Below are 12,838 nucleotides of genomic sequence, written 5' to 3' on the forward strand. Positions count from 1 at the left end.
ATGCCACCAGTATTTCAAATAGAAAGGGTCACCCATGGTGGACAGGTTTCAGCAGAGCTTCCAGACTAAGACAGGCTAGGAAGAAGGACCCGGCCACACACTTTCCAAAAAAATTGGCCATGAAAACCCTGTGAATAGCAGCGGAGCACTGTCCGATACAGCGCCAGAAGGTGAAAGGATGGCACAAAAAGACTGGGCTGGGTTCCGCTCTCCTGTGCATACGCAGGGTCACTAGGAGTCAGAATCCACTCGACAGCACTAACAACAACAAAAACAGGTGTACATATAACCACCATGACAAAGATACAAACTGCCACCAGGCATATTTAAGTTAACTTCATACCAAATTAAAAAAAAGTTCAGTTGCTGAAGCCAGATTGCCTGGGGTGAAATGCAATTCTGCCACTTATCAGCTGGGTGACCTGGAACAACTTACTTAACCACTCTGCATCTCTATTTATTCACCTGTAAAATGGGGATAACAACGGTATATACTTTATGGGGTCGTTATGAAAATTAAATTAGTTAATACATGTAAAGGACTTACAACAGCGCCAGGCACATAGAATGTGCTCAATAAGCACTATTATTATTATCACTCAACTGCAAAGAAGTTAATTCTACAGCCTCACAGCTTCAGACAGGAAATCACTGACATTTTAACATCACTTTAAATAGCTTAATGAGGATATTCTATTTCATGCAAAATCTACACTATCCAAGAGCTGTGCCTCATCTCTCTAACATCAGGATAGCAGCCCAAATCAGTACAGGTACTCCATAGACATACCAGGTTCAATTACGAAGCAGAAATTAGTACTGAGATCTGACTATCACAATAACAAATGTGTATTGAGTGTTAGTAACTGTTCTAAATACATTAATGTATTAACTTACTTAACCCTCACAACACCCCTATGAGACCAGTACTCTTACCATCCCCATTTCATGGATGAGGAAGCTGAGGCGCAGAAAGCAATGCAATATCTAAAGATCACAAAGCTACAAATGGTAAATCGAGGATCTGAACCAGGCAGTCTGGCTCCAGAGTCAGTGCTCTTAATCTCTATGTGCACACTGTCCTTGCTGATCACAATTTCTACAGGGGGATCCACAAATTGTGCTCAGAAAGAGAAGGTTCTCAGCCTTCTAGAAATGGAGTCACAGCTAAAGAGCATCAGTTCCTCAGATACCTGAAGGTACGGAAGCTGGCCTAGTAACAGTGATTTGGTTGGTCTGTCTGGAGTAGCCCTTTGGGGGTGGGAGGGGGATGGTTAGTGAGGAGTCATGGATCAAACTAGGCCTCCTAGTTCAATTATGGAGCAGACGCCAGTCCTGAAACAGGCTTCAGTAAGAAACCTGCTCCAAACTCTAGCTTGGGCATAACCACAGAGCATCAAAGGAAGTAGAGACCAGAATCACTGCACCCTGTGGCTCCGGACCCCTTCCCTTTCCTTGAGAGACAGAGTTCACTATCTCTCAAGCCATGCTTAGTTTGGCTAGTGAAACCAATTTCTCTCTCTTTTTTTTTTAGTGTGGTTTGATGGGGCAAATACAAAGGAAGAGAAAAAAGCTACGAGAAGGGAAAAAGGCAAGTTCTACAATCCTTTCCTTCCATCATCACACTGGTCCAGACTGTAAAGCAGCTCTCAACTAGGGGTCTCAGGGACAGAGAGTGATGTGGTAAATGTTCCCACAGCTTTATACCAGTCAGTTTGACCTCTTACCATAAACTGATCTAGGTTTCTTTTCCCTAATCCTAATCTGCCTTTCCCCCTCCTCTGACCCCACCTACCTACCAAATCCACATCCTAACAGGAACACCAATGAGCCCTTGCTATCAAAAGAAAAGATCAAGAGAAGTAGACATGCTACAAGAGTGAATTCAGGAGCTGGTGACAGTAGGCACCTAAAGTGTCAATGAACACCATCAGAAATTTGTTTTCTCAAGACTTCCCACCATCTGTCAACTACAAATCAGGCAGGATGCCAAAGTGGAGATGTGATGGGGAGATGGAAGAAGATACAGCAGGCCTGTAAGAAACTGCTTATGACAGGGATGTGTTAAAATACTTTTTTTTGAGCCTGATCTCTGGGCCCTTGCCCATGTTCACTTGCACAGGTAAAGGCACACAAGACTCAATTCTACACCCAACACTCAAAACAAAGCACGCAATCTAAGCAGAACACTAATTTAGGGACCAAAGGCAAAGGGCAACCTCTATAGAAAAGGGCCCTTCTCAGATTAAATGATTCTCAGCATCACTCGGGGCTCATGCATCCCGCTTCCAGGGAGTATGCCAGCCTGTCAATGGAGGCCACCTTACCCGCTCTGGGGTTGGGCTGGGGCAAGTTGCTACCTCTTCTTCTTTCCAAGCAGGCTCTGTGATTTCTTCCAGTCTCTGGGGCCCCTGAGTCTTCAGCTGAAATTGGGGCAGATGCTGCTATAGGACTATGGAAAGGCTCATCTAAGTCTGGAAGAGGGTCATTTGACGGGCTTTAGTTCCTTCCTTACCAAACCTGCTCAGCATCTTCCAGGTCTCTCTTCCTCCCTACCCGACTATCCTCCTCCACAGAAAAGACCCCCCTTCCTCTCGCACCGGCCTAGTACAGTCGGGCCTCGGTCACAAGCTCCAGGCTTCTTTACGCTCCGTTAAGAAATTCCCCTCCAATTCGTGACTCTGCTTCTCCAGGGCCTGCACACCTACTTCGGGTTCCTGAGTCCTGGACCCCCTCCCCCAGACCCGCCACTGGGCCCTGGGCCCCCTCCCCTTCGCCCCGATCTCCCTCTTTTTTTCTCTCCGCCTCCAACCTTCCACCATTCCATTTCCTCTTCTCAACCCCGAAGCCAGTCCCTCCTCCGCCCCTACTCTACGCTGGTGTCCCCACGACCGCCCCCAACTCTAGCCTCCGGGCCCGACTACTCCAATCCCACAACAAACTTTCCGCTGCTACCCGCTACCTTCAGGCCGCCATCTTGCCGCGGGGCAGGCCGGGTAGTGGCCACGGCCGCGGGAATCCCCACGCACAAGGCGCCCCGCGTCATCGGGGGCGTGGCCACGGGGAGGCGTGGCCTCGGGCCGGGAACTGGGGCGCCAGGTGTTCGGGAAGATGGGAATCTGCTACGAGGAGGGTTTGGTTGCCCGGCTGCTGGAGAAGGAAGGAGGTGTCAGAAGAAGGGCAATAGCGGAAAGGGTGGGGAAAGACTCTGATACTCCAACCAAAAAAAAGAATGAGGAAGGCAGTACAAAAACAGAACCGTGGCGCTGATTCCCCGTCATCGAAAGGCTGAAAGCAGCTTCTCAGCTTGCCATGCGGAGATCCGCATGACCCAGCCTCTTCCACCTTACCAGCCTAATTTTCGACCTCTCCCAGGGACTTCAGGTTCCCAGTTGTGCTATGTTTTCACGCCGTCAGACCTTAAAATGTCGAAGCCCTCTCCTCCCCGTTGCATTATAAATTCCTACTCCTCCTTCAGTCCTCAGCTCAAATTGTCACCTCCTCCAGAAAGCCTTTCCCAATCCCCCAGACTGGATTTGGTGCTGCTTTTGCTGCATATCTCTAGCCGCTTGCACATAACTTCATTGTAGCTATCTTGTGCTGTAATTATTTATTTACATGGTGTATCCCTCACTAAACTGCCGCTCCAGGGCAAAAGCTATGTCTGATTGCATCTTCGTATTCCCTAGCAGGTGCCTGGCACACAGTAAATGCTTAATGAATAAATAGCATGGCATCCTGCAACGTATTAAGCATACTTCTGCCTCGGGCTTTTAGGTTTGCTGTTCCCTGTGCCTGAAATGTTCTTCCTGCACATATTCTCATTCATGTCTCTACTCAAGTGTCACCACCTCAGAGAAGCCTTCCCTGGCTATTTTATCTAAAACAGCATTCCCAGTCACTCTGCCTTACTCTGCTTTAATGTTTTCTTTCATAGTACTTATCATTATCTGACATATTAAATATTTCTTTGTTTATTGACCATCACCCACTACAATGCAAACTCCAGAGGTCTGGGACTTTTTCTCATTCATCACTGTATCCCCACAGTCTAAAGAAAGCCTGGAATCATAAGTGCTCAATAAATGTTTATTGAGTGAATAAATGGCATGGAGATGAGTGATAGAGGGATTTTGGAACATAGTGGTGGAGAGGAGGTGTTAAAAACGCTACAAAATATGGAAATGCATAGGTAGAAATTACAGGCCCCAAAGGCCAAGGTTGGCCCTATCAGGATTGGTAGCAAAGATAAAACCCAGGCTCAGCAAAGGAGGGAGTGGGATGAGAGCCAGGTGGAACTCTGGAGGTGGGTCCTTAGGGAGCGGAGCTCTCCTGGGAAAGCCACAGTTCAGGTAGAAGAAATGGGGTAGGCTGGAGGTTGAGGAGTTTACTCAGATCTAAAGAAAACATCCACCCCGAGCCCCGGCCTCTCTTGGCCAGATGGTTCCGGAGAAGCCTCAGCATCTGTTCCTCTGTAAATTATCCAGTGCTCCCTCCTGCCTGTCCTCTCTGGTGACAGCCGGAACAATTGTCCAGGAATTCCATCTGCTCCCCTGTCCTTCTCCCCTCCACAGCTCATCAACATTTCAGAGCAGAGAGGTGTCCCATTTCCCTGAGCCTAGGGATGGAAGCTGGTCTGTCCCTTGGTGGAAGTGGCCTCAAGCACTCACTCCTTCAACAACACACACAAATAAAACCTCAGTAAAGATTCCCAGGTCCCTGGAAGGAGGGATCAGTCATCCTTATTTCCCATCCTGTCCATGCTTTTCAATTCCATACAACTTTTCATTATTATTAATTTGATAAAATTCCACTAAATGAATCAGTCATATTGGCTCTTGCCATGCTTAAAATAAGGGTCCTGATCATTATACATTTCCACATGGTCCCCCTTAAATTGTTATACAGTACTCTCAAAATGTGACATTCATTGTGACATAAGACCACAAACTCAGATTTTTTGAAACATGACTTTTACTGTTTACTAAAAGGAATCTGCCTGAAAGGAGAAATGAGGAAGCTAGTTTTCTTTTCTAAATAGATATGACCCCCAGATCTCCTCTCCATCTTTCCTGAAATTGTTCTGTGATCCATAGAGGAAAGGAGGCCCATGAACTGTCAGGTAAACAAACTTACAGTATATAAATTGGAAAAGTGATCCAAGTTTGTATTTTGTAAACAAGGAAAGTATCAGTAAATATAAACATAACTTGAAAAGAAAAGGAGTCATAGTCCTCCAGAGTTTTTAACTTTTAGGAGATGTTCTGATTTACTGGTTTACCTCATCACTCCCTCTGTGGATGTACAAATGCATGTCTGCATACCTATAAATTCATTAGGCCACAATTACATAATTGATCGCCATCACTGTAAGAGAACTCCAAAGAAGGTGGTGAAGATTAAAGATCTCTTCTAGGTTTTCAGGGTCTTACGAAGTAGCTGCGATTTGCACAAGAGTCAGACTCACTAGGTTTTGATGGCAGTTTTTATATGGTTGTGACTCGGTGTCGACGGGCCTGCAGGGCCCACCTGCGCAAGCATAGTCAAGTATTTCCCAGGACACAGTCCACCCCGGTCCAAGACAGTTGTTTCTCCCGATTTCATTTATATAGACCTAGTCTCCCAGCTGGAATGACTGTATTGATGCAGAGTCCAGGCTCAGCCTGACAGACTACGTAGGTGGAAAAGGGTCTTGGAATAGAAGTGGATCTTGGACAAAGACAACAATTTGAGCTCCAGGTATTTGAGGAAACTTCTGGGAAAAGAGTTGAAACCATCCTGGGCTCAGCCTGATAGTCCTTTGAACTGTTCCTCATGACAGCTAGAAGGGCCTCAGACCATAGGCAGCCCTTTTGGTTGCAATTGACCTTATCTACCAATAGTTTGAAGCCAGGAGGCTACCTTTATTCTTATTTGTGACCCTGACTGGACATGCTGAACACTATTTACATGGTTGTTTTGACAATTATTTCAAAACTTCAAGAGGTGATAACTTATTCTCCTTCCCTAGATTTAAGTTATACCCATTTCCTAATTCTTCTGTCTATTAATAGGAGTCCACAGCTGCCACCCTGGTGGATAAGCTTTTATTATGTGTAAGTGTCTTTTTCCTAACTCAGGATGTTGTATTTGATGGGAGCCTAAGAAATGTAATTTTAAAAACCTCGAAACTTGGTGGGATCTTGCATCCTTTAATATTCTTAAAACCACTTAACTCTTGAAAGATACTTAACAAAGGCAGGAACTCAAACAAATATTTATACACCCATATATGCAACAACGCTATCAATCGCAGCATTATTGCAATAGCCAAAAAGTGGAAGGAACCCAAGTGTCCATTGATGGATGAGTAGATAAAATGTGATATATTTATACAATGGAATATTTTTCAGCCATAAAAAGGAGAGAAATTCTGACACATGCTACAAAATGGATGAACCTTGAGAACATTATGCCAAGTGCAATAAGCCAGTCACAAAAAGACAAATACTGTATGATTCCATTTACATGAGGTGTCTGTGGTAGTCAAATTTGTAGAGACAAGAAATAGAATGGTGGTCGCCAGGTGCTGGGGCAAGTGGGGGATGGAGAGTTAGCATTTAATGGATACTAGAGTTTCAGTTTGGGAAGATGAAAAAGTTTTGGAGCTGCATAGTGATGATGGTTGCCCAGGAACGTAAATGTTGGCAATCAAAGTTAAGCTACTGAGCTGTACACTTAAAAATGGTTAAAATGATGTACTATGTTATGTGTATTTTACCACAATAAAAAATATTTCCAGTAAAAAAATACTTAAAATATACATCCCGTACATCTTCATATGATACTGAGTCCTGTTTTCCGGCTTCAGGTGGCCTCCTGCCCCTCCCAACTCTAAGGCAGGGACGCCCTGAGGGCAAGGCTTGTCTACCCCCTCAGACTTTGGGCCTGAGAAAACCTGTGCCTCCCCTCTCTGACTTCAACTTCAAGTCCTGGGGAAGCTCAGAAAGTGGAGAAGAAACAGCTTACCTCCCTCTTCTGGACCGCACTGGGACCCGTTTTTCAGGCCCTGCTTTGCTCTGACACAGTAGGCACTGGGTATTTCTGTAGTCCCTAACCTCTTTGCTGAATCAGGAGGGTTTCCCTCCATGCCAGGTCAGCACCTGAAACATGGCCTTGAATGTATGTGCTGTCCCATAGACTAAGCAATTATTTACATGTGAAAGGTTAACAGAGGAGGCCCAGCTTCCAGAAGCTCCACGTAAACCTCCAGGGATGACTCCTTTCGCAGCTGCTATAGAGGGGCTGGAGCATGACCTGTCTGTTGATGCCTCCCCGACACCCTCAGGGGTTCTGGGTGGTTCCATGGTGGCAGGGGCTTCCCAGGCTTGTGAATACTTGGTACCACTGTGCTTTACACTCACAGTTCTGGATACGGGTGGACCTCTTGCCCTTCCAGACCTGTGCACATGTGTGGGCACACTCTCATGATTCCAAGTGGACATGTTCCCTCTCTTGACATTTTGGGCATGACTGCACACTGAGCCCAGAAGTGGGCAAAGCCTCCCCCTCTGCCACTCCTCAATTAACCCCAAAGCCCATAATCAGTATTCATATCTACCCTAGTCCAGCTTCCTCCTTTCCCTGAGCACATATCTCCAGGTACCCAAGCGTGGCATCCAGGGCCTGAGACTTGGCACTCCAGCCCCTGAGGCACACAACAGGCCCTGCCAACACACACAGAGTCAAACACAGCCAAGAGGTGGGGCACAATGGCTGGTTTGGATTTCTGCCCTTGAGCAGCTGGCTCCAACTCCTGCCGTGAGGTAGTGGTGGGGGTGGAGGACAGGAAACAACCAGAGGGGGAGGACATTTGTTTCAGAATCCAAAGGCCCCTGTGCTGGCAGAAAGCCCCAGTGAAGGGTGGACTGATCGGGTATGCCTGACTCCCTCCCTGCACCAACTCAGCTCCCACCTGGGGTCCCCACTGGCTAGGCTGGCCAGAACTGGTAGCAGGACAAAACACACAGGTAGATGATTGCCCCTTACCTGGCAAGGACAAGGGCCAGGCCTGCATGCCCCTGGGTCTCCAAGAGGCCCGGAGCCCACAGGTGCATCTGGTCCCTTGTATACTCGGAGTGTGCGGGAAGTGAGTGGGTGCGCCTGCCCTACTAGACTATAAGCTGCTTAAGGTCAAGCCCCAGTATCTTTTTCCTCCATATTAATTCATTCACTCCTTCAGCTAATGCTTATTGAGCATCTGGGATCCCTTCTCTGCTCCTGACCACAGTGTTTACTATGGTGCCAGGCTCTGACAGGGAGTGGGTGAGTTAGTGAATGTACAGCTCCTCTTGTCCCCCATTCTCTTGTCTCTGCACCCTTATTTGGTGTTGGTAGGACACAAAACTTTTTGTTTGAAAAGGAGGCTAGAGAGAGAGATGCCGAACTTGAGAAGTCACCACCCAGGTGAGAGGTGCGGAAGCCGAGAAAGATGAATCCATGTGGTCGGGGGCCCTGAAGGAGGGATTTATTGGCAGGTACTCAGAAAAGAGATGCTCAGGAAAGTGGGGGAATCCTAAGGGATGGGAGACTGGGGTATTCTAGAGCAGTAGTTACTATTCAGGTCTGGGATCAAAGCCATAAATGAGCTTCATATGTTTAGTGGTGCACCCCCAAAAGAGGCCATTATTGAGGCAGGCTTAGGAGGACCCTAAAGTCATCAGGCTTCTAGACTAATCTGTTCCAAAAGTCCTTGGAAGAACAGCCAGTAGTTGTACTGTGAAGCAGAATTTAAAGCCGAGTTGATTTATGTCAGCCAGGGGGCTCTTACCACACAGCCCAGAGCAGTCTCTTTCCCAAGGAGAGGACAGTGGTTCTGAGCAGGGTGTCTGAAGCAGACTGCCTAGGTTCATATCTTGACTCTGTCACTTAACTAGCTGCATCAACATGGGCAGATGAGTGAAGTTCTCTGTGCCTCAGTTTCTCCATCTATCAAATGGGTTAAGCATAGTCCTACCTCACAGAGTTGTTGTGAGGTTTAAATGAGTTCATGCATGTAAAGAGCTTAGAACAGTGCCTGGTACATGGGATGTCTGTCTATTTACCAGCAAGGACTTGAGGCTCAGAGAAGTTTGATGTCTCTTGAAGGTCACCCAGCTATGGATAATGGAGCCAGGATTTGAAGGAGCTTCTGGTACTCCTGCCTTCACATCACAGCCTGAAGAGTAATAGGAGTGGTCCTGGGTTGCTGAACCAGGGAGTGAGATGACAATGATGGTGGGACAGAATATTTAACCTCAAGGCACCCTGCAGAGTGGGTGTCTGGGAGAAAGGGTTGGGCTTGGAGCCAAGACAGCAGGTAGAAAATGCTTGTCAGGAATCTAGTGTGGCGAGGAAGGTGCTGAGAAGGGCTGAGGCAGTGGGATGGAACTGCCAAGGCCCCCCCAGGGAGATGGAAGATCAGACAAAATTTGGTAAGCAGTCGGAACAAGGGAGTGGGGATAAGAGAGAAAGCAAGGACAGACAGCCTTAAGGTTTTAAGCCTCGTTCCCCGGGGAATAGCAAGTCTTCTGCCAGAGACAGGTGATTGGGACTGGTGTGTTCTTAGAAATCCAAGCAGCAAGACAAGCCCTCTTTCCCAGGTGATTGTCAAATGGGGGAGGCAGTGTGTGTCAGAGACAGTTTTGCAGTCAGAAGCCTGGACTCAGTGATGTCTTTTACGTCAAAGGACTCCTACTGTGAGTAGTAGATGGATTCTCAGAGGTACTGGAACAGAAACAATTGCTAAGAGACAAGCCCCAGCACAGCCCAGAACAGCCCAGTTCAATTTCCCATCATTGCTCTTGTCACCACCACCCCCTCCTACTCCAGAGCAGAAAATTGACTTTACCAGGGACCTCCAAAGCTTCAGCAACCACTCCTCCCAGCCCCCACTCTCCCATCTCCTGTAAACATAACTGCACTTTTATACACATTATCTCATTCTATCCTCACAGTGACCCCTGTTAGAGGTTAAGGCTCGTACTATTCTCTCCATTTTACAAAGGAGGAAACTGAGGCCCAAAAAGTCTACGAGACTTTCTCAGGGTCACATAGCCAATGCCAATCAGTGACCAGATTCCAAATCCTGCTCATTTTACTTCACTACACCACACCTCCACTTCAAGACATCTCATGCAGGTTGGGGCCAGAGGCGCCCTCCTTTCCTCAGCAGATCCGCAGACATCCCCTGGTGCCCTGGGAGCATTACTTTTCTCTCTGGGAGTGAGGAAGTGATGGGATACTGACTGGGTATTGAGGAGGCAGTGAAAATGGACAGTGGGGGATGTGGCAACGTTATGATAAGCACCAAACATCAGGGCCAGAACCATCCTTAGAGATCACGGAGTTAATGTCTACTGTTTACAAGGGAAACCTAAGGCCAGAAAGAAGGGACTTGCCCCCTGAATACCTCTGACATTCTGTCACTCCCTTTGTTCCAGTTATCTATCACTGCATATAGCAAGTCACCTCAAAATTAGTGGCTTAAGACAATAGTCATTTTATTATCTCTCAGATTCTTCTGGTCAGGGATTTAGGAAGGGCTCAGCTGGGCGGTTCTGACTTAGTCTCTCATGAAACTGCAGTTGTCAGTGGCTGGAGCTGAAACAGCAAGAGCAGGAGCAGCTAGGGGCTGTCTGGGCCTCTCTCTCCCTCCATGTGGTCTCAAGTCCTCTCCATGTGGCCTCTTCACGGGGGCGAGTTTGGGCTTCCTCATAGTGTGGTGACCTCAGGGCAATCAGACTGATTACACGACAATTCAGATCTCCAAAGGCAAGTGCCCCAAGAGAATCAGGTGGAACCTGGATCATCTTTTGTGATCTAACCTCAGAAGTCACATAGCATCACTTCCACCATAGTTACAATCCTGCCTCAAGTCAAAGCAAGGGAACATAGATCCTATCTCTTAATGGGAGGAATGGCAAAGTCACATTATAAGAAGTGCCTGGGGAAGCCATCTTTGGAAAACACAATTGGCCAGACTCTTGCACAATTGCCCAGATCACAAGCATGGCACAGAGGAAGACAGGCCTGGCTCTGAACCCTAGCATCTTCACTCACTAGCTCTGTGATCTCGGGGAAGTCACGTAACCCCTTGCATCCTTTCCTTCCTCATCCATAAAAGCAGAATAATTGTATGCCTGTCTTGCAGGGTTGTGGTGAGGATTAAATGGAAGGGCCCAACCTATAGAAAATTCATTTTTTTCTTCTTCCAAGTCATGAGAAAGCAGTGAACACACCATCACCCTAAATCCCTCATCCTGCCCGTTAAAGAGACTCGAGTCTCAGTAAAGACAGAGGAACTGAGACGAGAAAGAGTGCAAATTCAGTGCTAAACAGCACAAGACGTCATGTGATAAATCAAGAGCTGGGTCACAGCAGCACACGAAACAAAGTCTCTGCCCTCATGGAGTTTGTAACCTAGTGGAGGGAGCCAGCCAATATATAAATATGCTAATAGATATATGTGCCAGGTGGAGAAAAGTGCTGTGGAGAAAAATAAAGTAGGATAAAGGAACTATGCCAGGAGTGGGGGTGAGATTATTATATAGGGAGGGCCTCTTTACTAAAACAAAATTTGAACAGAGAACTGAATGAAATGAAGGAGTGAGCTATGAAAATACCTGGGTTAGAGCATTCCAGGCAGAGGGAACAGCTAGTGCAAATGTCCTGAGGCAGAGAACATGCTTGATGTGTTCAAGGATCAACACAGATGCCAGTTTAGCTAGAGCAGAATGAGGCAGGGAGAGTGTAGGAGATAAGGTCAGATGAGATCCACTGGAAGGTTTTGAGGAGAGATGCAACATAATTTGACGTTTATCTTTTAAACAAAGTTTTTATTGTTGAACAAATCTAGATTTACAGGAAAGTTGCAAAGATAGCAAAGAGAGTTCCCATATACCATTCACCTAGTTTCCCTTAGTGTTAACATTATACATTACCGTGGTGCATTTGTCAAAACTAAGAAGCCAACATTGGTACCTTAGTGTAAACAACTCCAGACTTTACTCAGCCTGCACCTGTTTTTCCACTAATGATCTTTTTCTGTTTCCAGATTCAATTTAGAATACCACATCGCATTTTGCTGGCTTCCATTTTATCAGGATCACTCTGGCTAGTACATGATAATATTAGATCCATTAGGAAGCTGTTGCAGTAGTCCAGGCAAGAGATAATGGGGCTCAGACCAGGATGTTAGAGGTCAGACCGTGAAAAGTTATCAAATTCTGGATGAACTTGAAGGCAGAGCCAACAGGATGTGCAGCACATGGGATGTGAGATAAAGAGGAGAGTTAAGTCTGATGCTAAAGATTTTGGCTTAAAACACTAGCCATTTAAGGAGATGGGTGAGACTGGCATGGGTAGACTGGGGATGGAAACCAGGAGTCTGCGTTTGGACATGCTAAGTTTGAGTTGCCTACTGGACAATCCAAGTGGAGATGTCAAGTAGTCAGTTAGATACAAGAGTCTGGATTTCAAGGATAAATCTTGGCCGGAAATATAAACTTGAGAGTCCTTAGCTTATAGCTAGAATTTAAAGCTATTAGGCTGGATGATATCATGAAGGAAGTGAGTGAAGGTAGAAAAGAGAAGAGGTCTGAAGATTGGGCCCTGGGGCTATGGAAGAAATTGGGACCGATGAGGAGGAAGCAATGGAAACCGAGGAGGGGTGGCCAGTGAGGTAGGGGGAAAGCTAGCGAGAGTGATCCCAGAAGCCCAGTGAACAACTGTGTCGAATGCAGCTTACAGAGCCAGCAAGATGAGGACTGCGAAGTAATCATTGGGTTGGACAATGGTGAGGGCATTGGTGACCTTGACA

General features: G+C 46.7%; 1 protein-coding gene across 13 annotated transcripts in view; it reads right to left on the bottom strand.

Annotated features, from left to right (window-relative positions):
• The window catches only part of TJAP1 (tight junction associated protein 1), a 39,914-nt gene that overhangs the window by 21,374 nt on the left and 5,702 nt on the right, over positions 1-12,838 (bottom strand). For 4 of the 13 annotated variants that reach the window (XM_046639303.1, XM_046639302.1, XM_046639312.1 and 1 more), the window contains exons 1-2: positions 2,963-3,177; positions 2,328-2,474 (exon numbers count right to left, since the gene is read on the bottom strand). The exons of 1 other annotated variant lie outside the window; for it this stretch is intronic. The gene's annotated coding sequence lies outside the window, so the exon portion shown is untranslated. Of the gene's footprint in view, positions 1-2,327; positions 2,475-2,515; positions 2,739-2,962; positions 3,179-12,838 lie in introns of those variants that run through there. 8 more of the 13 variants (XM_046639305.1, XM_046639310.1, XM_046639304.1 and 5 more) reach the window with 6 other exon arrangements.

This window comes from Equus quagga, chromosome 15 (assembly GCF_021613505.1).
Source record: "Equus quagga isolate Etosha38 chromosome 15, UCLA_HA_Equagga_1.0, whole genome shotgun sequence".
Classification (NCBI taxonomy): Eukaryota; Metazoa; Chordata; class Mammalia; order Perissodactyla; family Equidae; genus Equus; species Equus quagga.